The sequence below is a fragment of the Petaurus breviceps genome, unplaced genomic scaffold (genome assembly GCF_028583685.1).
Source record: "Petaurus breviceps papuanus isolate PSGF00001 unplaced genomic scaffold, PetGlider_PUasm1.0 37, whole genome shotgun sequence".
Taxonomy (NCBI): Eukaryota; Metazoa; Chordata; class Mammalia; order Diprotodontia; family Petauridae; genus Petaurus; species Petaurus breviceps.
This window is the reverse complement of record NW_027186296.1, coordinates 95121293-95143671: the sequence shown is the minus strand read 5'-3', so window position 1 is coordinate 95143671 and position 22379 is coordinate 95121293. Positions and strand designations below refer to the sequence as shown.

The window sequence follows — 22379 nt, the reverse complement described above, 5'->3', positions numbered from 1 at the left end:
TTAACAGAACAGGAAATAAATAAAAAAAATTAAAATAATGAAATAAATAATAACAAAAATAAAATAATTTTAAGTCTCGGGAAGATAAATCAAATTCTCAGAGAAAAAAAATACAAGACAGATTTACAAGCAAATTCTATCAAACATCTAAAAAACAGTTCAAATAGTATGGAAACTTTGGGGAAAAAAAGGAAAAGAAAGAGTCCTGCCTTAAGAAATAAATATGGTTCTGATACTTAAACAAGGAAGAGTCAAAACAGAAAACTATCCCTAATGAATTTCAGTGGGAAAAAATATTAGCAAGGAAAGTAGAGTAATATATGACAAACATCATAGATTATGACTAGCTTGAATTCATACAGTCTGGTAGGGCTGGTTCAGTATTAGGAAAATTGTAATCATAATTGACTATTAATAACAAGAACAGCAAAAATTATACATAAACAGATGTGGGAAAGATACAATACCCATTCCTGTTAAAAACATTAGACAGTATAGAAATAAATCTAATATGGTAAGTAGTATATATCTGAAACCAAGAGTTAGCATAATCTGTAATGTGGATAAATTAGAGACATTTCCAGTAAGATTGAAGGTAAAGCAAGAATGTTCATTATCACCATTATTATTCAAAAGAGTGCCAAAATTGTTTGCAATAACAGTAAGTCAGGAAGGAGAAAAGAATGGAAATTTATTAAGCACTTACTATACATAAAGCACTAATTGTTAGGGTTACAAAAAGAAAATTAAAACAGTCCCTGCTCTCAAGTACTATGGAGAGTTTCAGTTAAGTCCCATGATCCTTAGTTGCCTCTTCTCCACATAGACTTCTCAAATAACATCACTTGGTAATGTTTTTCCTTACATTGCCTTGTATTTACTTATCTGAGACCATGATATATCCCCCATGAGGATAAAAATCTACTTGAGACAAAGAATCACTTAGGCATTATATTTGTATCCCTAGCAGCGACTGCAATGCATTGTACTTAATAAATGTTTATTGAATTAAATTACACTGAATTGATTCTTAATGTATTTAACCAGGTAATTGGCATTAAAAGGGATCTAGAGACTTAATGATATAACTGACATATAGCCTTTAAGGTTTAGAAAGTGTTCTACATAAATCATATAATTTTATAATAACACTGTAAGGGAGATGTTAATATACCCGTTGTACAGTTAAGAAAACTAAGGCTGAGAAAAGGCAAGCTAGGATCACACAGAAAGTTTGAGCTATGATTCAAACCTAGGCCTTGCTGACTTCAAGACCAGCACTGATACATTATGTCATGTTACAACCTCAGTATTGTTGGCAATAATTTGTTTCTTTGGGTCACTTTGAAGGGTAAGCTCCATGTCCCTTATTTGTAAGAGGAATAGAAAAATATTCTGTTGCTCTTCCTATTCCATTCCACTGTGGATGATGAGTACAAAGATAAATTTTTAAAAATAATTTATTTATTTACTTTTAGTTTACAACATTTTAAGTTCCACAGTCCCTTGAATTACTAATTTTCTCTCCTTCCCTCCTCCCCCCATGGCAATCAAATATAGGATCTACAAATACCTTCACATTAAACATTAGGTTATAAAGAAGGATTATAACCAGTGGAGTGAACAATGAGAAAGAAGAAGCAAAGCAAAGCAAAACAAAAAAAGAGAGAGAGCAAAGAGTTTGCTTCAATCTGCATTCAGACTCTGTAGTTCTTTCTCTGGATGTGGATATTCCTTTCCATCATGAGTCTTTTGGAGTTGTCTTATAACCTTGCATTGCTGGAGGAGCCCAGTCTTTCAGAGTTAGTCATCACACATATGATGTGTCTGTAATTGTGTACAAAGTTCTCCTGGTTCTGCTCTCCTCTTCTCTCAGCATTAGTTTATATAAGTCTCTCTAGGTTATTATGAAGTTTGTCTGTTCCTTATTTCTTATAGCACAATAGTATTCCATTACATTTGTATACCACAACTTGTTCAGCCATTCCCCAATTGATGGGCATCCCCTTGATTTCCAATTCTTTGCTACCACAAAAAGAACGCTATAAATATTTTTTTAATTTTTTGGTCTTTATTAATTTGTTTACATTTAGTTTATTCAGTCCCACAATTCCTTAAGTTTCAAATTTTCTCTCCCTCCCCCCCACCTGTGACGGCATACAATCAAGTATAAGATCTGCAAATACTTTCACATTAGACATTAGTCAGGTTATAAAGAAGGATTGTATCAGATGGAATGAACAGTGGGAAAAGAGGAAACAAAACCAAACAAGAAAAAGAAAAAGAACAGGTAGTTTGCTTCAATCTAGATTCAGACTCAGTTCCTTCTAGTTCTTTCTTTGGATGTAAACATCTCTCTCCATCATGAATCTTTTGGGGTTGACTTATAACCCTGCATTGCTGAGAAGAGTCTAGTCTATCAAAGTTGGTCGTCAAACATATGTTGTGTCTGTAATTATGTACAAATTTCTCCTGGTTCTACTCTTCTCACTCAGCATCAGTTCATATAATCCTCTCCAGGTAAATATGAAGTCCATCTGCTCCTCATTTCTTATAGCACAATAGTATTCCATTACATTCATATACCACATCTTGTTCAGCTGTTCCCCAATTGATGGGCACCCCCTTAATTTCTGATTCTTTGCCACCACAAAAAGAGCTGCTATAAATATTTTTGTACATATGGGTCTTCCTTCCACTTCTATGATCTCTTTGGAATATAACCCTAGAAGTGGTATTGCTGGGTCAAAGGGAATGCACATTTTTATAGCCCTTTGGGCATAGTTACAGATTGCTCTCCAGAAAATGGTTGAATCAGTTTACAACTCCACCAACAATGCATTAGTGTTCCAGTTTTTCCACAACTTCTCCAGCATGTATCATTTTCCTGTTTTATCATCTTAGCCAATCTGACCTGTGACATGGGATACCTCAGAGTTGTTTTGATTTGCATTTCTCTAATCAGTAGTGATTTAGAGCTTTTAAATATGCTTATAGATATCTTTAATTTCTTCCTCTGAAAATTGCCTGTTCATATCCTTTGACCATTTATCAATTGGGGAATGACTTATATTCTTATAGATTTGCCTTATTTCTCTGTATATTTTAGAAATGAGGCCTTTATGAGAGACACTAGTTGTAAAAATTCTTTCCCAATTTTCCACTTCCCTCTTAATCTTGGTTACTTTGGCTTTATTTGTGCAGAAACTTTTCAATATAATGTAATCAAAGTTATCCATTTTGCATTTCATAATGCTCTCTAACTCTTGTTTGGTCATAAAGTCTTTCCTTTCTCTTCTTCATAAATATGACAGATAAACTGTTCCTTGTTCTCCCAGATTGCTTACGGTATCAACCTTTATACCTAGATCATGCACCCATTTAGACTTGATTTTGGTATACAGTATAAGATTATTGGTCTGTGCCCAGTTTCTGCCATATTCCAGTTTTCCCAGCAATTTTTGTCAAATAGTGAGTTCTTATCCAGAAACTGGGATCTTTGGGTTTATCAAATAGTAGATTACTTTAGTCATTGACTGCTGTATCTCATGTACCTAATCTATTCCACTGATTCACTACTCTATTCCTCAGCCAGTACCAAGTAGTTCTGATGACTGCTGCTTTATAATACAGATTAAAATCTGGTATGGCTAGGCCACCTTCCCTAGCATTTCTTTTCATTAATTGCCTTGATATTCTGGACCTTTTGTTTTTCCAATTGAATTTTGTTACTGTTTTTTCTAGCTCTATAAAATAATTTTTTGGTAGATTGATTGGTATGGCACTAAATATACAAATTAATTTAGGTAAAATTGTCATTTTTATTATATTAATTTGACCCAGCTATAAGCAACGGATGTTTTTCCAATTATTCAGATCTGACTTTCTTTGTGTGAAAAGTGTTTTGTAGTTGTGTTCATATAGGTCCTGGGTTTGTGTCTATAGTAACTTTAAATGGAATTTCTCTTTCTATCTCTTGTTGGATTTAGTTAGAAATATATAAGAAAGCTGAGGATTTATATGGGTTTATTTTATATCCTACAGCTTTGCTAAATTTATTATCTCAAGTAGTTTTTTACTTGATTCTCTAGGATTCTTTAAGTATATCATCATATCATCTGCAAAGAGCGATAGCTTGCTTAGTCTCTGCTTAATTCCTTCAGTTTCCTTCTTTCTTTTTTTTTTTTTTTCAAAGCAATTGGGGTTAAGTAATTTGCTCAAGGTTACACTGCCAGTTATTTTGTGTGGGTGTTAAGTATCTGAGGCCAGAACCAATCCTGGGTCTCCTGACTCCAGGGCCAGCACTCTTACTCACTACTTACTCAGAGCCATCTGGCTGCCCCCCTTCCATTTCTTTTTCTTCTCTTATTGCAACTGTCAACATTTCTAGTACCAAATTGAATAAGGGGGGTGATAGTGGATATCCTTGTTTCACCCCAGTCTTGTTGGAAATGCTTCTAGCTTATATCCATTACATATAATACTTGCTGATAGTTTTAGATAGATGCTACCTATTATTTTAAGGAAGCCTCCATTTATTCCAATACTTTCTAGTGTTTTTAATAGCAATGGAAGCTGTATTTTGTCAAAAGCCTTTTCTGCATCTATTGAGATAATTATATGATTTCTAACTAGTTTTGTTGTTGATATGATTGATTATACTGATAGTTTTCCTAATATTGAACCATCCTTACATTCCTACCTGATCAAAGTTTATTATTCTCATGATAAGGTGCTGTAGTATTTATACTAATATTTTATTTAAAATTTTTGCATCTATATTCATGAGGGAAATTGGTCTATAATTTTCTTTCTCCGTCTTACCTCTTCCCGATTTAGGTATCAGTACCATATTTGTGTCATAAAAAGAATTTGGTAGGACTCCTCCAATTTACCCAAATAGTTTGTAGAGTATTGGAATCAATTGTTCTTTAAATGTTTGATAGAATTCCCTCATAAATCTATCTGGCCCTGGAGATTTTTTCCTAGGGAGTTCATTGATGGCTTGTTGAATTTCTTTTCCTGATATGGGGTTATTTAAGTAATTTACTTTCTCTTCAGTTAATCTGGGCAACTTATATTTGTGTAAATATTCATCCATTTTCCTACGATTGTCAGATTTATGGGTATACAGTTGGACAATACAGTTGGACAAAATAATTCCTAATTATTGTTTTAATTTCCTCTTTATTGGAGGTAGATTCACCCTTTTCATTTTTGATACTTGTAATTTGGTTTTCTTCTATTTCTTTATCATATTGACTAAGGGTCTATCAATTTAATTGTTTTTTTTTTCATAAAACTAGATCTTAGTTTTATTTAATAGTTTTCCTAATTTCAGATTTATTAATCTCTCCTTTGGTTTTCAGTATTTCTAATTTAGTATTTAATTGGGCATTTTCAATTTGTTCTTTTTCTAGCTTTTTCAATTGCATGCCCAATTTATTGACCTCCATTTTATCTATTTTATTCATGTATGCATTCTGAGAAATAAAAATTCCCCTAAGAATTGCTTTTGCTGCATCCTACAAGTTTTGGTATGTTGTCTCATTATTGTCATTCTCTTGAATGAAGTTACTGATTGTTTCTATAATTTCTTGTTTGTCCCACTCATTCTTTAGTATTAAATTATTTAGTTTCCAATAAGTTTTTAGTCATCTTTCCATGGCCCTTTATTACATATAATTTTTATTGCATCATGATGTGAGAAGGATGCATTTAATATTTCTGCCTTTCTGCACTGAATTGTGAGGTTTTTATGCCCTAGTACATGGGTGATTTTTGTGTATGTGCCATGTACTGCTGAGAGGAAGGTATATTCCTTTTTATCCCCTTTCATTTTTCTCTAGAGGTCTATCATATCTATCTTCTCTAAAATTTCTGTTCTCCTCCTTAACTTCTGTATTGTTTATTTTGAGGTTGAGGTTAGATTTATCAAATTCAGAGCAGGGGAAATTGAGGTCCCTCACTAGTATAGTTTTGCTCTTTATTTCTACCTCTATTTCCCTTCTCTAGGAATTTGGCTGCTATACTGCTTGGTGCGTATATGTTTAGTAATGATAATTGCTTCATTTTTGATGGTGCCTTTTAGTAGAATATAGTTTCCTTCCTTATGTCTTTTAATTAGATCAATTTTTGCTTTTGCTTTATCTGAGATACCGACTGCTACCCCTGCTTTTTTTTTTTACTTTGGCTGAAGCATAATATATCCTACGCTAGCCTCTTACCTTTACCCCATGTGTATCTCCGTTTCAAATGTGTTTCTTGTAGACAGCATATTGTAGGATTATGGTTTTTAATCCATTCTGCTATCTGCCTCTTTTTTATGGGAGAATTCATCCCATTCACATTCAAAGTTATGAATACTATCTGTGTCTTTCCCTCCATCCTATTCCCTCTCCTGTTCATACTTTTATTTCTCCCTTCCCCTCCTTAATAGTTTTCCTTTTGACCACTGCTTCCCTCAGCATTCTCTCCCTGTGCACCCCTCTCCCTCTACCCACCCTTTTCCTCTTACTACTTCTTCTCTCACTTCTAAACACCCCCCCCCCCCTTTTACCCCTTTTCCCCTCCTGCTTGTAGGGCACAATAGATTTTTATACTTAGCAAAGTATGTTATTCCCTCCTTGAGCCCAATCCGATGAGAGTAAATTTCATACAGTGCTCCTTTCTTTCCCTTCTTCCTCTCTGCTATAATGAGTTTTTGTGACTCTTCACGTTAGAATCCTGTACTTAACTAATTATGTTATTATTCCTTGCTTGAACCAAAACCAATGAGAGTAAAGTTTATATAATGTTCATCTCCCTCCCTTCTTTCCCTCTACTATAGTATGTTTTTATGCCTCTTTGTGTGGCATAATTTACCCTTTTCTGCCTCCTCCTTTCCTTTTCTCCCATTACAATATCTTTGCATTTCATAATATGGTTTTTTAATCATCAGATTAGTTATTTTATACCCATACCCTCTATCTATGTGTATCCCTTTTAAATGTTGTGATAATTATATAATTATACAGTTCTCAAAATTGACAGGTATCAACTTCCTATATAGGGATGTAAACAGTTTGTTCTTATTGAATCAAAGTGGGGTGTGTGTGTGTGTGTGTGTGTGTTTTCCTGTTTTACCTTTTTATGTCTCTCTTGAGTCTTGTATTTGGAGATCAAATTTTCCATTGAGCTCTGGCTTTTTCATCAGGAAGGTGTGGAAGTACCTTATTTCATTGAATGACCATCTCCTTGCCTGAAAGATTATACTCAGCTTTACTGGATAGTTGATCTTTGGTTGTAGTCCAAACTCTTGCCTTACGAAATATATTCCAGTCCTTCTGATCTTTTAATGTAGAAGCTGCTAGGTCCTGCGTGATCCTGACTGTAACTGCACAATATTTGAATTGTTTCTTTCTGGATGCTTTCAGTATTTTCTCTTTGACCTGATAATTCTGTAATTTAGCTATAATGTTTCTTGGAGTTTTCAATTTGGGATCTCTTTCAGGAAGTGTCTGGTGAATTCTTTCAGTAACTATTTTACCCTCTGTTTCTAGGACCTCAGGGCAGTTTTCTTTGATAATTTCTTGGAGGATGTTGTCTGGACTTTTTTTTTTTTTGTCATGGCTTTCCAGTAGACTAATAATTCTTAGATTATCTCTCTTGGATTGGTTCTCCAGATCAGTTGTTTTTCCAGTGAGATACTTACATTTTCTTCTAATTTTTCAATCTTTTGGTTTTGTTTAACTGATTCCTGATGCATCATAGAGTCATTAGCTTTGATTTGATGGATTCTAATTTTTAGTGAATTATTTTCCTCGGTTAGTTTTTGAAGCTCCTTTTCCATATGTTCAGATTTCATTTTTAGGGAGGTATTTTCTCCAGTTAGATTTTGAACCTCCCTTCCCAGGAAATTTACAAATTTTGCTTTTTAAGGATTTGTTTTCTTCAGTGAGATTTTTTTCTAATTTGGCAATTGTAATTTTAAAAGAATTGGTCAGTGCATGCTTCCATGTTGGGGGAGGTAGGAGAAGGAGGAGGAGAAAATTTTAAACTCAAGGGACTATGGAACTGAATGTTGTAAACTAAAAATAAACAAATTAATTAAAAATATTTAAGAAAAATCTTTCCATCTCCAAAAAAAAAAAATTGGGCATTTTATCTTCCACCTCTCTGATTTGGCTTTTAAAATCCTTGAGCTCTTCCAGGAATGCTTTCTGTTCCTTAGACAAATTCATATTTCCTTCTGTGGTCTCAGGTGTGGGTATTGAGTTAATGCTGTCCTCTGAATTTGGTTCTTATTGTTCACAATAATAGGATTCAGTTGTTTTTCCTTTTGTTTTTCTAGGTTTTCTGCCCATTGTGATTGCCTATTTCCTGGCTTTTAAAGTGGATTTTAGCTTCTAGAGTGCAGAGGGCTCTGATCCACACTTCTAGGGGCCTTGTTGTTTATTTTATGTGCTATAGCCTCTAGGTATCTAGACTGAGGCCAAGGCCAGGACTTTCAGTGTTATTGGAGGAAGTAAATAAAACCGCTATTCTGATAGAAGCATAAAGAAACATCAAGGGAATCTTCTTAAGGCCTTATTAAAATTACCATCAAAATTCAAAGCAAAAGTTATCAGGCTGTAGGTATGATTCTCAAGGTTCTCTCTTGAGCCTGTTCTTATATACACATTCATATAGATATAATTTCATCACTGAGTTCCTGAAGGAAAAAGAAGAGACATTCATTTTACTCATCTTTATATTTGTATATCTTTTTAATAAGTAGAGCAAAGCACTTTTATGGTGGGCCAGAGGCTTGAGTTTGAAGAATATTTTCCTTGTGAAATTTGTTATGACACACTTTATAAGAGAATTTAACATGCATTAGGAATTAATAGCTAAGAGATTCTTGATTTGGCTTTTGTTTAACAATATGTTTTCATATTTAAAATCACAAGTTTTCCTCACTTTCCCTGGTTGAAGTGTTACTAAAAATTTGTGGTAAATTAAATTTTGGTATACACTTGTGTTGTAAATACATTATTTAAAGGAACCCAGTATTGAATTTTGATATATGAGAGATCATCATCTCTTAATTTGCTTCTGTGGCATGAATTTGTTTTTTTGAAAATTCTTTTTTGTTCTACTTTTGATATGCTAGTCACTAAGCAGATAGCAATGCAACTATTGCCTTTTGACAGATTCAACTTCAGTAAATAGAGACTCTGTTTTCTAGATGTTTTAAAGAAGCACTAATTGCCCCTCAGAATGAACCTAAATAAAATAAGCAAATTGTTTTTAAATCATCTACTCTTCAGTATAGCTTATAACCTGAATGTAATATGATTACTTGACTGTATCTTTCATCCAAATTGGGATAGCTACCTGTCTTGGTTAGCTTAAGTAGATTCTTCCTGAACAAGAGTTTAATGAATTAAATTGTCCCCTAGGTCCTTCTCACCACAGAATTCTGTAAAAGTATTTGATAGGATTTTAGAGGGTATAATAAAGCTTTCAACAATCTGGCTGCAACTCACCTTTGAGGATTTATTTCTTATTTCCCTTCACACACTTCAAAATATAAAATTGCCTACTTGCTTTCCTCGAATTAGGCATTTCATAGCAAGTCTGTCTATACGTACAGGCTGACTCCCATGCCTAGAATGCCTAGAATATTCTCCCTCCTCATTCCCATATCTTAGATTAGCTAACTTCTTTTAAGGCTCAATTTAGGTGGTACCTTCAGAGCAAAATCTTTCCTGATTTTCCCTCCTTATCTCCCCAGTTAGTGTTCTGTGCCTCTTCTGATTACCTTCTTTTAGCTTATCTGTGCCCCTTTGTTATCCCCTTCTCATCTCTCCACTCCCAAAAGAATGAAAAGTCTGAGTAGATGAACTATTTGATTTTGGTTTTGTTTCCCTAATGCTTCCATGGAGTCTTCCATGAAGAAACTGGAGAAATGGAAATATTCTGTTTATGTGGAATCATACATAGAGAAGTTTGTCTCTAGAGTGAGGGGTGGAGCATGGGGGGAGGGGGGAGGGGTAGGTGAGGAGTTATGAGGCCCTACCCATGCCTCCTAATACAGTATGTAGTAGGTGCTTAATGAATGTTTGTTGAAGAAGCTGCCCAGACCCTTTTCATTTCTGTTTAGTTCCCTCTTCCTCCCCCCCCCCCCCCCCTATTGCCAATGCCATACTCATAGCAGCTGATGTGAATATGCATGTGTATTTCCAGGGTAAATTTGCAAAATATAAATAACTTTCTTCCTCAAAGGCAAAACCAAAATATTTATTCAGATACCAGAAAGCCAATTCCACCATGGTAACAAAGAAACTTATACACATGACCAGTCCAGGGATATCCCCAAGACTTTCTTCCATTAGGCTTCTCCACAAGTAAACTCCCCTAGGCAAAACTGCTCCCTCTCACTCTTGCTAGCTGCTCTCCCTCAACTCTACCTCACTTTCTCTCCCAGCTCTGTCTCACTGTCTCTTCCTGTTCCACCTGTTTGGCAAGCTCCTTCTACCATGGGTTCCATGTAACTCAAGCTCAGTGTGACTCAAGTTCCATCACTACAGTCAGCTGGTCCCATGCTTATTAACATTACACCTGCCCCGATGAACACAGAAATTAAACTGCTTACTTCTTTCTGAACTGTCATCACCTGTTGCTTCTGACCAAAGTGTCTTTCCATCTCTGTCTGATTGCTAAACAGAGCAAGTCTTCAAAGTTTGTCTTTTATCTTCTTGTTCTGGAAGTGAATACACAACTCTTGGGGTATTTCAAGGTTGTTGTTTTTTTAAAGTTTATTTTTAGTTTTCAACACTGACTTCCATAAGTTTTAAATTTTCTTCCCCTCCCTTCCCCCCCAAGATGGCATGCAATCTGATATAGGCTCTACATACACATTTCTATTAAATATATCTTCACATTAGTCTTGTTGTATAGAATTAGAATAAATGTGAGGAACCATGCGAAAGGAAAAAAAAAATAAAAAGGAATATAGTTTGCTTCGCTCTGCATTCAGACTCCATAGTTCTTTCTCTGGATGTGGATGTCATTTTCCTTTGGAATTTTTTTAGATCCTTGCATTGCTGGGAAGGGCTAAGTCTATCAGAGTCAGTCATCGAACACTGTTGTTGTTACTGTGTACCATGTTCTCTTGGTTCTGCTCACTTAGCTCAGTATCAGTTCATATAAATCTTTACAGATTTTTCTCAAGTCTACCTGCTCCTTTCTTATAGCACAATAGTATTCCATTACACTCATAATGGCTTCAGCCATTCCCCAGTTGATGGGCATCTTCTCAATTTCCAGTTCTTGGCCATCACAAAAAGAGATGATATAAATAGTTTTGTTCATGTGGCAGTCCTAGAAATGGTATTGCTGGTTCAAAGGGTATGCACATTTTTATAGCCCTTTGGGCATAGTTCCAAATTGCTCTCAAGAATGTTTAAATCAATTCACAACTCCACCAACAATGAGTTAGTGTTCCAACTTTCCCACATCTTCTCCAGCATTAATCATTATCATGTTTTGTCATGTTAGCCAATCTGATAGGTGTGATGTGGTACCTCAAGAGTTGTTTTGATTTTCATTTCTCTAATCAGTAGTGATTTAGAGCATTTTTTCATATAAGTATAGATAGCTTTAATTTCTTCCTCTGAAAACTGACTGTTCCTATCCTTTGACCATTTATCAGTTAGGAAATGTATTTCAGGGTTTTTTGCTGCTAGCAAGAACACTTAGGAAATGAGATAAAAGTATTCTTTTTTTTTATTAAATTATTTATTTTTAGTTTTCAACAGTTACTTCCATAAGTTTTAAATTTTCTCCCCATTCATTCCCCCTCGCTCCCCAAGACAGCTTGCATTCTGATATGGGCTCTACACGTACATTTCTATTAAACACACTTTTATATAAGTCATGTTACATAGAAGAATTATAAAGAAAGGGAAAAACCATGAGAAAAAAAAAACAAAAAAGACAATAGTCTGCTTCATTCTGCATTCCGACTCCAAGTTCTTTCTCTGGATGTGACTGGCATTTTCCATTGTGTATTCTTTGGGATTGTTTTAGGTCCTTGCATTGCTGAGAAGGGCTAAGTCTATTAAAATCAGTCCTCAAACACTGTGGCTGTTACTGTGTACAATGTTCTCCTGGTTCTGCTCCCTAGCAGTATTCTTTATAGATCTTCCAAGAAGAACACTGAGAATTGGTGAATTTCTTGGATGTTGAATCTTATAGGAATTGGGATGAAGTCTCCATTGCAAGCAGGACAGAGCTTCTTTTAGAGCATGTGGTGGGGAAAAGATGAATAAATGAGGTGGGCTGTAGAATGGCCTGGAGAGTAGTGGTGGGAAGAGAAGATTGGCCTTAGAAGTTTCTACTTTCTTTACTGCCATTCTTTTAGCAACATAACAAGCAGTTGTTCATTTATTAAGTTGTGTCCAGCTTTTTGTGACCCCATGGATCCCAGTACACCAGACCTTTCTATCCTCCACTATCCCTGAAATTGATCTAATCTCATGTTTGTTGCTTCTGTGACGTTATCTGCCTCATTCCCTGTCATCCTCTTGACCTTTTTGTCTTTCCTGACATCAAGATCTTTCCCAACGAGCCTTGTCCTCTCATTATGTGACCAAAATATTTAAGCTTAAGCTTCATTATTTATCCTTTCAGTGAGTAGTCAGAATTAATTTCTATAAGTATTGACTGATAGGATCTAATTGCTGTCCAAGTGATTCTTCAAAGTCTTCTCTAGTACCACAATTCAAAAGCATTGATTATGGTGCTCATCTTTCCTTATAGTCCAACTCTCAGTCATACATTACTGTCATATTTTACTGGCAAGGTGATGTCTCTGCTTTTTAGTATACTGTCCAGATTTGCCATAGCTTTCTTTCCAGGGCACAGGCATCTTTCATGGCTACATTTGCTGTCTACAGTGATCTTTGAGTCCAAGAATATGAAATCTGAGAGTGCTTCCATTTCTTATCCCTCTGTTTGCCAGAAAGTGATGGGACAAGTTTATTTAATGTTAAACTTCAGGCCAACTTTTACAATCTCCTCTTTTACCTTCATCAAGAGGTTTCTCAATTCTTCTTCATTTTTGGCCATCAGAGTGGTATCATCTTTATGTATGACATTGCTGATATTTCTTCTGGCAACCTTAATTCCAGCTTTTGATTCATCCAGACTAGCATTTCATTTGAGTTACTCTACATACAAGTTAAAGAAGGTGACAGTATATACAGCCTTGTACTCTTTTCCCAATTTTAAACCAATTAGTTGTTCCATGTTTGGTTCTAATTGTTGCTTCTTGACCTGCAAACCTTAGGAAACAAGTAAGGTGGTCTGGTACTCCACATTTTGTTGTGATCCACAGAGTCAGACGTATAGTGAATGAAGCAGAAATTGACGTTTTTCTGGAATTCCCATGCTTTTTCCACAATCCAGTAAATGTAGGCAATTTGGTCTCTAGTTCCTCTGCCTCTTTCAAAAACTTTTCTACACTTGTGGTAATTTGTGGTCCACGTATTGCTGAAACCTAACTTATAGAATCCTAAGCATGTGAATTGAGTGCACTGTTTAGTAATTTGAACATTCTTTGGTGTTGCCCTTCTTTAGGATTTGGGACCTAAAGGGATCTTTTCCAATCCGATGGTGACTGTTAAAATTTGCTAGCAGATTGAGCATAGCACAATTTTTAATAGCATCATTTTGGGGGGTTTTAAGTAGCTTATCTGGAATTCCTTTACCTCCACTAGTCTTGCTGTTACCTGTGCTCTGTAAGGCACATTGTACTTCATTCTCTAGGACATCTAGCACATCTCGATAGGGACTTCTTAAACTTTTCCACTTAAGATCCCTTTTCATGTTTTGCTGGTGTTTGTTGGCCTGAGGGCATGTGTGATGCAAAGTTCATATGCTTTGTGTTCAGCACCAAAACTGCAGTGAAGTTGTGTGATGCAGCATGGGCAAGCACTGCCAGAAACTCATCAGATTCATTATATGTTTGATTTTTAATTAAGTTTTGGATGTGTGTTCAGAAACCTTTTACTGTTGCCAGATTTTTCATGACCCCATATGAGCTTGTGACCTACATTTTAAGAAGTGCTGCTTTTGATCAGTAACCACACCAGTTTTGGTTATTGGTGATATTAACATCTTTCTTTTATAGTTCTGTATATTTTTGCCACCTCTTATTAATCTCCTCTACTTCTCTTAAGTATTTTTTGTCTTTTATTGTGTTTATTTTTGCATGAAACATTCCCTCTTAAGATCTCTAATTTTTAAGAGATCTCATCTTTCCCATTCTCTTATTTTATTTTTTGCTCATTTAAGAAAACCTTATCTCTCCTTGCTGTTCTTTGGAATTATGATTCAGTTGGATATATCTTTCACTTTTCTTCTTTCCTCAGTTATTTGTAAACACTAATCAGACAGGCATTTAGCTTTCTTTTCTCTTCGTTTTCTTTGGAATGTTATTTGTTGATGCCTCCTTTGCAGTATTATGAATCTGTTCATAGTTCTTCAGGCACTCTTATCTACCAGATTTAATTCCTTAAATCTATTAAATCTCTTCCACTTCATATTGAAAAGGAATCTATATAGGTCATGCTTAGGGTCTGAAGGCTTCTCTGCTTTCTTCAGTTTAAGTCTGAATTTTGCAAAAAGAAGCTTATGATCATCATCATTACAGACATCCCCAGGTCTTGTTTTAGTGATTGCATAGACCTTCAATTTTGGCTGCAAAAATGTATAATCAGTATGATTTTGATGATGAACATCTGCATTGTTGAAAAAAAGTTTGCCATGATCAGTGAATTATCTTGACAGAACTCTTATTAGATAGTTTCTGCCATGTTTCATTTTATTCTTCAAGCCAAATTTGCCTATTATTCCAATTATCTTTTGATTTCCTATGTTAGCATTCCAGTCCCCTGTGATGAATGTAACTTCTTTTTTTGGTGTTATTTCTAAAAGATTTTGTAGGTTTTTTTTTTTTTACAAAATTGATTAACTTTGGCCTCTTCTGCATTAGTACTTGGAACATAGACTTCTATTACTATGATGTGGAATGGTTTGCTTTGGATTCAAACAGGTTATCATTGTCATTTTTGAGATTATATCCCAGTACTGCTTTTCTCACTCTTTTATTGACTGTGAGGGCTAGTCCATTCTTCTAAGGGATTCTTGCCTATAAGTAATATATGTAATGATCACCTGAATTAATTTCACTCATCCTGTCCAGTTAATTTCACTGACACTCAAGATGTTGATGTTTAATCTTCCACCTCCTGTTTGACCACATCTAAAGTAAGGGAGTGCCTGTAATGAATTCAGTTAGATTTTACTCTATAGATCATCCATCATATAAAGAAATGGATATGCTCTCATGTAATAATCATGTGTTTGTTATTTTGTTTTCTTATTGGATAACTTTGGGCTAGAGATGTTGGGGTTGAGCCTCCATTGCTGAGAAAGTATTATTGTTAACATTTATTGTATTTATTTTTTATTTGTTTTAAATTTTTTTTTGGTCTTTATTAATTTGTCTGGTGGCATACAATCAAGTATAAGATCTGCAAATAATTTCTTTTTTTTTTAATTTTTTAACAATTGGGGTTAAGTAACTTGCTCAAGGTTACATGGCCAGTTATTTCTGGGTGTAGTGCTAAAGTATCCAAGCCCGGATTCGATCCCAGGTCATCCTGACTCTGGGTCTGGTGCTCTTACTCACTGCGCTACGTGGCCGCCCCTCTGCAAATAATTTCACATTGGACATTAGTCAGGTTATACAGAAGGATTGTCACGGATGGAATGAACAGTGGAAAAGAGGAGACAAAACCAAACAAGAAAAAGAGAGACAGTAGGTAGTTTGCTTCAATCTGCATTCAAACTCTGTTCTTCCTAGTTCTTTCTCTGAATGTAAACATCTCTCTCCATCATGAGTCTTTTGGAGTTGACTTATATCCCTGCATTGCTGAGAAGAGTCCAGTCTATCAAAGTTGGTCGTCACACATACGTTGTGTCTGTAGTTGTGTACAAATTTCTCCTGGTTCTGTTCTTCTCACTCAGCATCAGTTTGTATAAGCCTCTCCAGGTAAATAAGAAGTCCATCTGCTCCTAGTTTCTTATAGCACAGTAGTATTCCATCACATTCATCTACCACAGCTTGTTTAGCCATTCCCCAATTGATGGGCATCCCCTTAATTTCCAATTCTTTCTCACCACAAAAAGAGCTGCTATAAATATTTTTGTGCATATGGGTCTTCCTCCCACTTCTATGATCTCTTTGGGATACAGCCCTAGAAGTAGTATTGCTGGGTCAAAGGGTATGAAAATACTTATAGCCCTTTGGTCATAGTTCCAGATTGCTCTCCAGAATGGTTGAATCAGTTCACAACTCCACCAGCAATGCATTAGTGTTCCAATTTTTCCACATCCTCTCCAGCATTTGTCATTTTCCTGTTTTGTCATCTTAGCCAATCTGACTAGTGAGATGTGGTACTTCAGAGTTGTTTTGATTTGTATTTCTCTAATCAACAGTGATTTAGAGCATTTTTTCATATGCTTATAGATATCTTTAATTTCTTCCACTGAAAACTGCCTGTTCATATCCTTTGACCATTTATCAATTGGGGAATGACTTGTATTCTTATAGATTTGACTCAATTCTCTGTATATTTTAGAAATGAGGCCTTTATCAGAGACATTAGTTGTAAAATTTTTTCCCCAATTTTCTACTTCCCTCTTAATCTTGGTTATATTGGCTTTGTTTTTACAAAAGCTTTTTCAATTTCATATAACCAAAATTATCCATTTTGCATTTTATAATGCTCTCCAATTCTTTTTTAAATTTTTAAAAATATATATTTTTCGTTATTTGTCTCATTTATTCTGGCATTCTGCATTGCTGCCCTTACTCATCTCTGTATGGAGTGCCATGGCTCAGGCCTACACTCTGAGGTTGGTGCTATCATAGTACTTCTGGAAGGGGTCATCCACGTACCAGTTCCGCCTCTTCTAGAAGGACATGGTCATCTTGTCGAGCAGTTTGCTCTGAGTCTTGTTCCAGAACACCTGTTCCCAGAGGCGCTTTTTCTGGGCAGGCTTCTTCTTCCACAGCCTCTTCTTATAACCGGCCTTCTTCCTCACCCAAAGACCACAGTGCAGGCGCAGGAACCTGAAGAGCATGGCTTTCACAGACTTCTGTTTTCCTTTTCTTAGACTACAGTATGTTAAGGTTCTGACGGGCAGTCGTAGGACGGCTGGGAGCAAAGGGGCGACACTGCTAAGGATTGCTGAAGGGTGCCCACATGCAAGACTTCTAACAGGTGGAACTAGTTTGGCAGCAGGAGAAACAAGTGGTGTTTGAAAATGGCTAAGCCGTTGTGCAGACAGTGTGGAAATCAGACGCACAGAGTTGGAGCAATTTTGGAGGGCCGATGAAAGCAAAATATTGAGCGGTCGAATGATCCCTGCAGCGGCCTGTGCCGCCAAAGTGGATGCTGCCATCTTCCTGCTCTAAAAATATTATTAATCAAATGCTTTATTAACTTCTAGTTTACATCATTCATTTCCACAAGATTTTGAGTTACAAATTTTCTCCCCTACCCACCACCCCAAAATAGTGATCCCACTGGATATCCCCTCCTCCTGTTTGCTCTCTCCTATATCTTCTCCCATACCCCCTCCGACTTTGCAGTAGGGCATGATGGATTTCTATGCCCCAGTGCCTGTATATCTTATTTCCCAGTTACATGTAAAATAATATTAATGATAGAGTATATATTTTTAAACATTTGATTTTAAAACTTTGAATTCCAGATTCATTGCCTTCCTCCCTTTTCACCCACCTTTACTGGGAAGATAAGCAATTCAGCATAGGTTGTACATGTGTAGCTATGCAAAACATTTCCATAGTGGATATATTGTAAAAGACTGACTATATTTCCCTCCCTCCTATCCCACCTCCCACTTGTTCTATTCTCTGCTTTGATCCTGTCCCTTTTCAAAAGTGGGTGCTTCCAGCTTTCCTCTCCCCAAGCCAGCCCTCCCTTCCATCATCCCCCTTCTCATGACCTTCCTCCCCCTACTCTCCTGTAGGTTGAGATACCCTATTTAGTGTGTGTGTCATTCCCTCCCTAAGCCAAATTCAATGAGAATAAGGTTGACCCATTCATTTCCTTTTGCCTTCCTGTTCTTCCCCTTCGTTATAACCGTTTTCCCTTGCCTCTTCTATAGGAGATAGTTTACCCCATTCTTTCTCTCCCCATTGCCTCTCCTTATATTCCTCTCACCTCTTAATTTTGCCTTTTAAGTATCATCCCTTCCTATTAAATGTATACCTGTAAACATAGATACACACATTCACATATGTATTCATATGCCCATATATCCTCCTTATATAGACACATATATATATATATGTCTATATAAGGAGGGTATATGGAAAAACGATAATTGTAACTGATGAAACTTTTCTCAGTATGAAAATAGTTGAAGGGGAATGGAATTCTATTTTCATACTGAGAAAAGTTTCATCAGTTACAATTATCGTTTTTCCATGTAGGAATATAAATAGTTCAACTTTGATAAGTTCCTTATGATTTCTTTTCCCTGTTTACCTTCTCATGCTTCTTGTATATGAATGTCAATTTTGTATTCAACTCTGTCTTTTCCATCAAGAATGCTTGAAAGACCTCTCTTCCACCGAATGGCCATATTTTCCCTGAAACATAGTACTCAGTTTTGCTGTATAGATGATTCTTGGTTTTAATCCCAGCTCCTTTGACCACCAGAATATCATATTCCAAGCCCTTTGATCCCTCAGTGTAGAAGCTGCCAGATCCTGTGTTACCCTGATTGTGTTTCTACAATATTCAAGTTGTTTCTTCCTGGCTGCTTTTAATATTTTCTCCTTGATCTGGGAATTCTGGAACCTGGCTGTAATAATCCTAGGAGTTTTCTTTTTGGGATCTTTTTTAGGAGGTGATTGGTGGATTCTTTCAACCTCTATTTGCCCTCTGGTTCTGAAACATCAGGGCAGTTTTTCTTGAGAATTTCTTGAAGGATGATTTCTAGGTTGTTTTTTTTAACAGGTAGTGTAATAATTTTAAAATTACCTCTCCTGGATCTGTTTTCAAGGTCAGTGGTTTTTCCAGTGAGATTTCACATTGCCTTCTATTTTTTCATTTGGATTATTTAATAGTATCTTGATTTCTGAGAAAGACACTAGCTTCCATTTACTCCAGTCTAAATTCTGAAGGTATGATTCTCTTCAGTGAGCTTTTGAGATTATTTTTCCATCTGGCAAATTAGCTTTTTAAGTCATTCTTCTTCTCATTGCCTTTTTGAGCCTCTTTTGCCATCTGAGTTTGTCTTTGTTTTAAGGTGTTATTTTCTTTAGTCAGGTTGTTGACTCTCATTTCAAAATTTTCACATCATTCTTATTTCTCTTCCCAGTTTTTCCCCCACTTCTCTTATTTGGTTTTCAAAATCCTTTTTAAGCTCCCCTGTGGCTTGTAACCAGGTCATATTTTTCTTGGAAGCTTTTGGTGCAGGAATTCTGACTTTGGTGTCTTCCTCCTGTTGCATGCCTTCATCCTTTTTGTGCCCAAAATAGGAGTGTAAAGTTGGGTTGCTCTTCTTGCTTTGCTTCCCTCATTTGCTCATGTTGCCACTTAATTTCTTTACTTTTGGTCTTTTTGCCATAGTAGGACTCTGCTACCAGACAGGGGAGCTTTATCCCAAACATTGGGGTTTTTTTTAGCTGCTGAAGTTATTAGTTGGGTGCCCTCACTGAAGCCTCCTCCATATGCTCTGGCAATCTTGTCACACACCCCAGGACCTCCACCCTAGACTGCAATCCAGATCCAAGCAGGTTAAAACAAGAGCGATTACCCCTCAGACTGGTTGCTTGGTCCCCCTAAAGTCTGCAAGCCAGGAGCTTCATTGGCACGTGGCTGCGGCTGCACAGCCGCTGCACCTCAGCCACTTCTTACCCCGGTGGCAAAGGCCAACCACACTCCTGAACTACTGGATCCCAAGTCCACACTGCACTGACTTCTCACTTTTTCCTTAGCATCTATGGGTTAATAATTCTGGAAACCACCACATCTGCTGGTGATCTGAAGTCTCTCCCAGCCAGCCACTGGCCATGGCCACTCTGAGGCTAAGACCTCTGGCACCAGCGGGGTTGTGGTTGGCTCCCTGAGGGCTGCACTGGTCGCCTGCTGCCAGCCTGCCAGGCTGTCCTCAGCAGGAGGTTAGCTTCTCTGTGTCATTTTATGGGTTCTGTAGCTCGAAAGTTTGTTCAGCGTCACCTTTTACATGGATTGGAGGAAGTGGAAGCCGGATCCTCGTGGAAGTCCTGTTTCTATTTCTCCATCTTGACTGTCCCCTCAATGATCTGTAATCCTTGTTTTGTCATGAAGTCTTCCCCTCTCCATAAATCTGACAGGTAAACTATTCCTTGCTTTCCCAGGTTGCTTATAGTATTATCCCTTATACCTAGATCATGCACCCATTTAGACTTAAATTTGGTATACAGTGTTAGTTAATGGTCTATGCCCAGTTTCTGCCATCTGTATTTCCCATCAGATTTTGTCAAATAGTGAATTCTCATCCCCAAAACTGCAGTCTTTGGGTTTATTAAAGAGTAGATTTTTATAGTCATTGACTGCTGAGTCTCGTGTACCTAATCTGTTCCACTGATCCACTGCTCTATTCCTCAGCCAGTACCAAGTAGTTTTGATGACTGTTGCTTTATAATACAGGTTAAAATCTGGTATAGCTAGTTCACCTTCCCTAGCATTTCTTTTCATTAATTGCCTTGATATTCTGGACCTTTTGTTCTTCCAAATGAATTTTGTTACTACTTTTTCTAGTTTTATAAAGTAATTTTTTGGTAGATTGATTGGTATGGCACTAAATATGCAAATTAATTTAGGTAAAATTGTCATTTTTATTATATTAGCTCAACTCAGCCACGAGAAATTGATGTTTTTCCAATTATTTAGATCTGACTTTATTTGTGTGAAAAGTGTTTGTAGTTGTGTTCATATAGGTCCTGGGTTTGTTTTGGCAGGTAGACTCCCAAATATTTGATAATGTCTCCAGCAACTTTAAATGGGATTTCTCTTTCTATTTCTTGCTGTTGGATTTCATTAGAAATATACAGGAATGCTGAGGATTTATTTGTTTTTATTTTATATCCTCCACGTTTGCTAAAGTTATTTATTGTCTCAAGTAGTTTTTTCACTTGATTCTCTAGGATTCTCTAAGTATATCATATCATCTGTAAAGAGTGATAACTTGGTCTCTTCTTTGCCTAATTTGATTCCTTTGATTTCTTTTTTTCTCTAATTGCTACTGCAAACTTTTCTAGTACCAGACTAAATAAGAGGGGTGATAGTAGACACCCTTGTTTCACCCCTGATCTTATTGGAAATACTTATAGCTTCTCCCCATTACATATAATACTTGCTGATGGCTTTAAATAGATGCTACCTATTATTTTAAGGAAGGCTCCATTTATTCTTAAACTTTCCAGTGTTTTTAAATAGGAATGGATGTTATATTTTGTCAAAAGCCTTTTCTGCATCTATTGAGATGATCATGTGGTTTCTGCTAGTTTTATTGTTGATATGATCAATTATACTGATGGTTTTCCTAATATTAAACCATCCTTGCATTCCTGGAATAAATCCTACTTGATCCAAGTGTATTATTCTTGTGATAAGTTGCTGTAGTCTTTTTGCTAGTATTTTATTTAAGATTTTTGCATCTATATTCATGAGGGAAATTGTTTTTCTATAATTGTTTTTCTCTGTTTTATCTCTTCGTGATTTAGGTATCAGTACCGTATTTGTGTCAAAAAAAGAATTTGGTAGGACTCTTTCACTAATTTTCCCAAGTAGTTTGTAGAGTATTGGAGTCGATTGTTCTTTAAATGTTTGATAGAATTCATTAGTAAATCCATCTGGCCCTGGAGATTTTTTCCTTGGGTAATAATTCCCTTATCATCCCCCTTCCCTTTTTCTCCCCTTCTGCCTTACTTCTCTCCCTTCTAACCACCCCCTCCCTTCCTTAGCCCTCCCCCCCTCCTACTGCCTGTAGGATATGATAGATTTTTATACTTCTTTTTCTGATGGGGCTATTGAAGTAGTTTACTTCCTCTTTAGTTAATCTGGGCAATTTATATTTTTGTAAATATTCATCCATTTCCCTAAGATTGTCAAATTTATGTGCATACAGTTGGGCAAAATAATTCCTAATTATTGTTTTAATTTCCTCCTCACTTATCAAATCACACTCAATGGCAACTCTTGTCAACTTTTTTATCCCTCCTAAATATCACATGACTTTGCCTTCTCTCTATCCCCACCCCTTAG

The 22379-nt window shown here is 36.2% G+C and overlaps 1 protein-coding gene and 1 pseudogene across 3 annotated transcripts in view; one reads left to right on the top strand and one right to left on the bottom strand.

Annotated features, from left to right (window-relative positions):
• The window catches only part of RAB11FIP2 (RAB11 family interacting protein 2), an 86799-nt gene that overhangs the window by 31969 nt on the left and 32451 nt on the right, over nucleotides 1–22379 (top strand). The window lies entirely within an intron of this gene.
• Nucleotides 16885–22379, bottom strand: part of LOC138169527 (large ribosomal subunit protein bL35m pseudogene) — a 339868-nt pseudogene continuing 334373 nt past the window's right edge.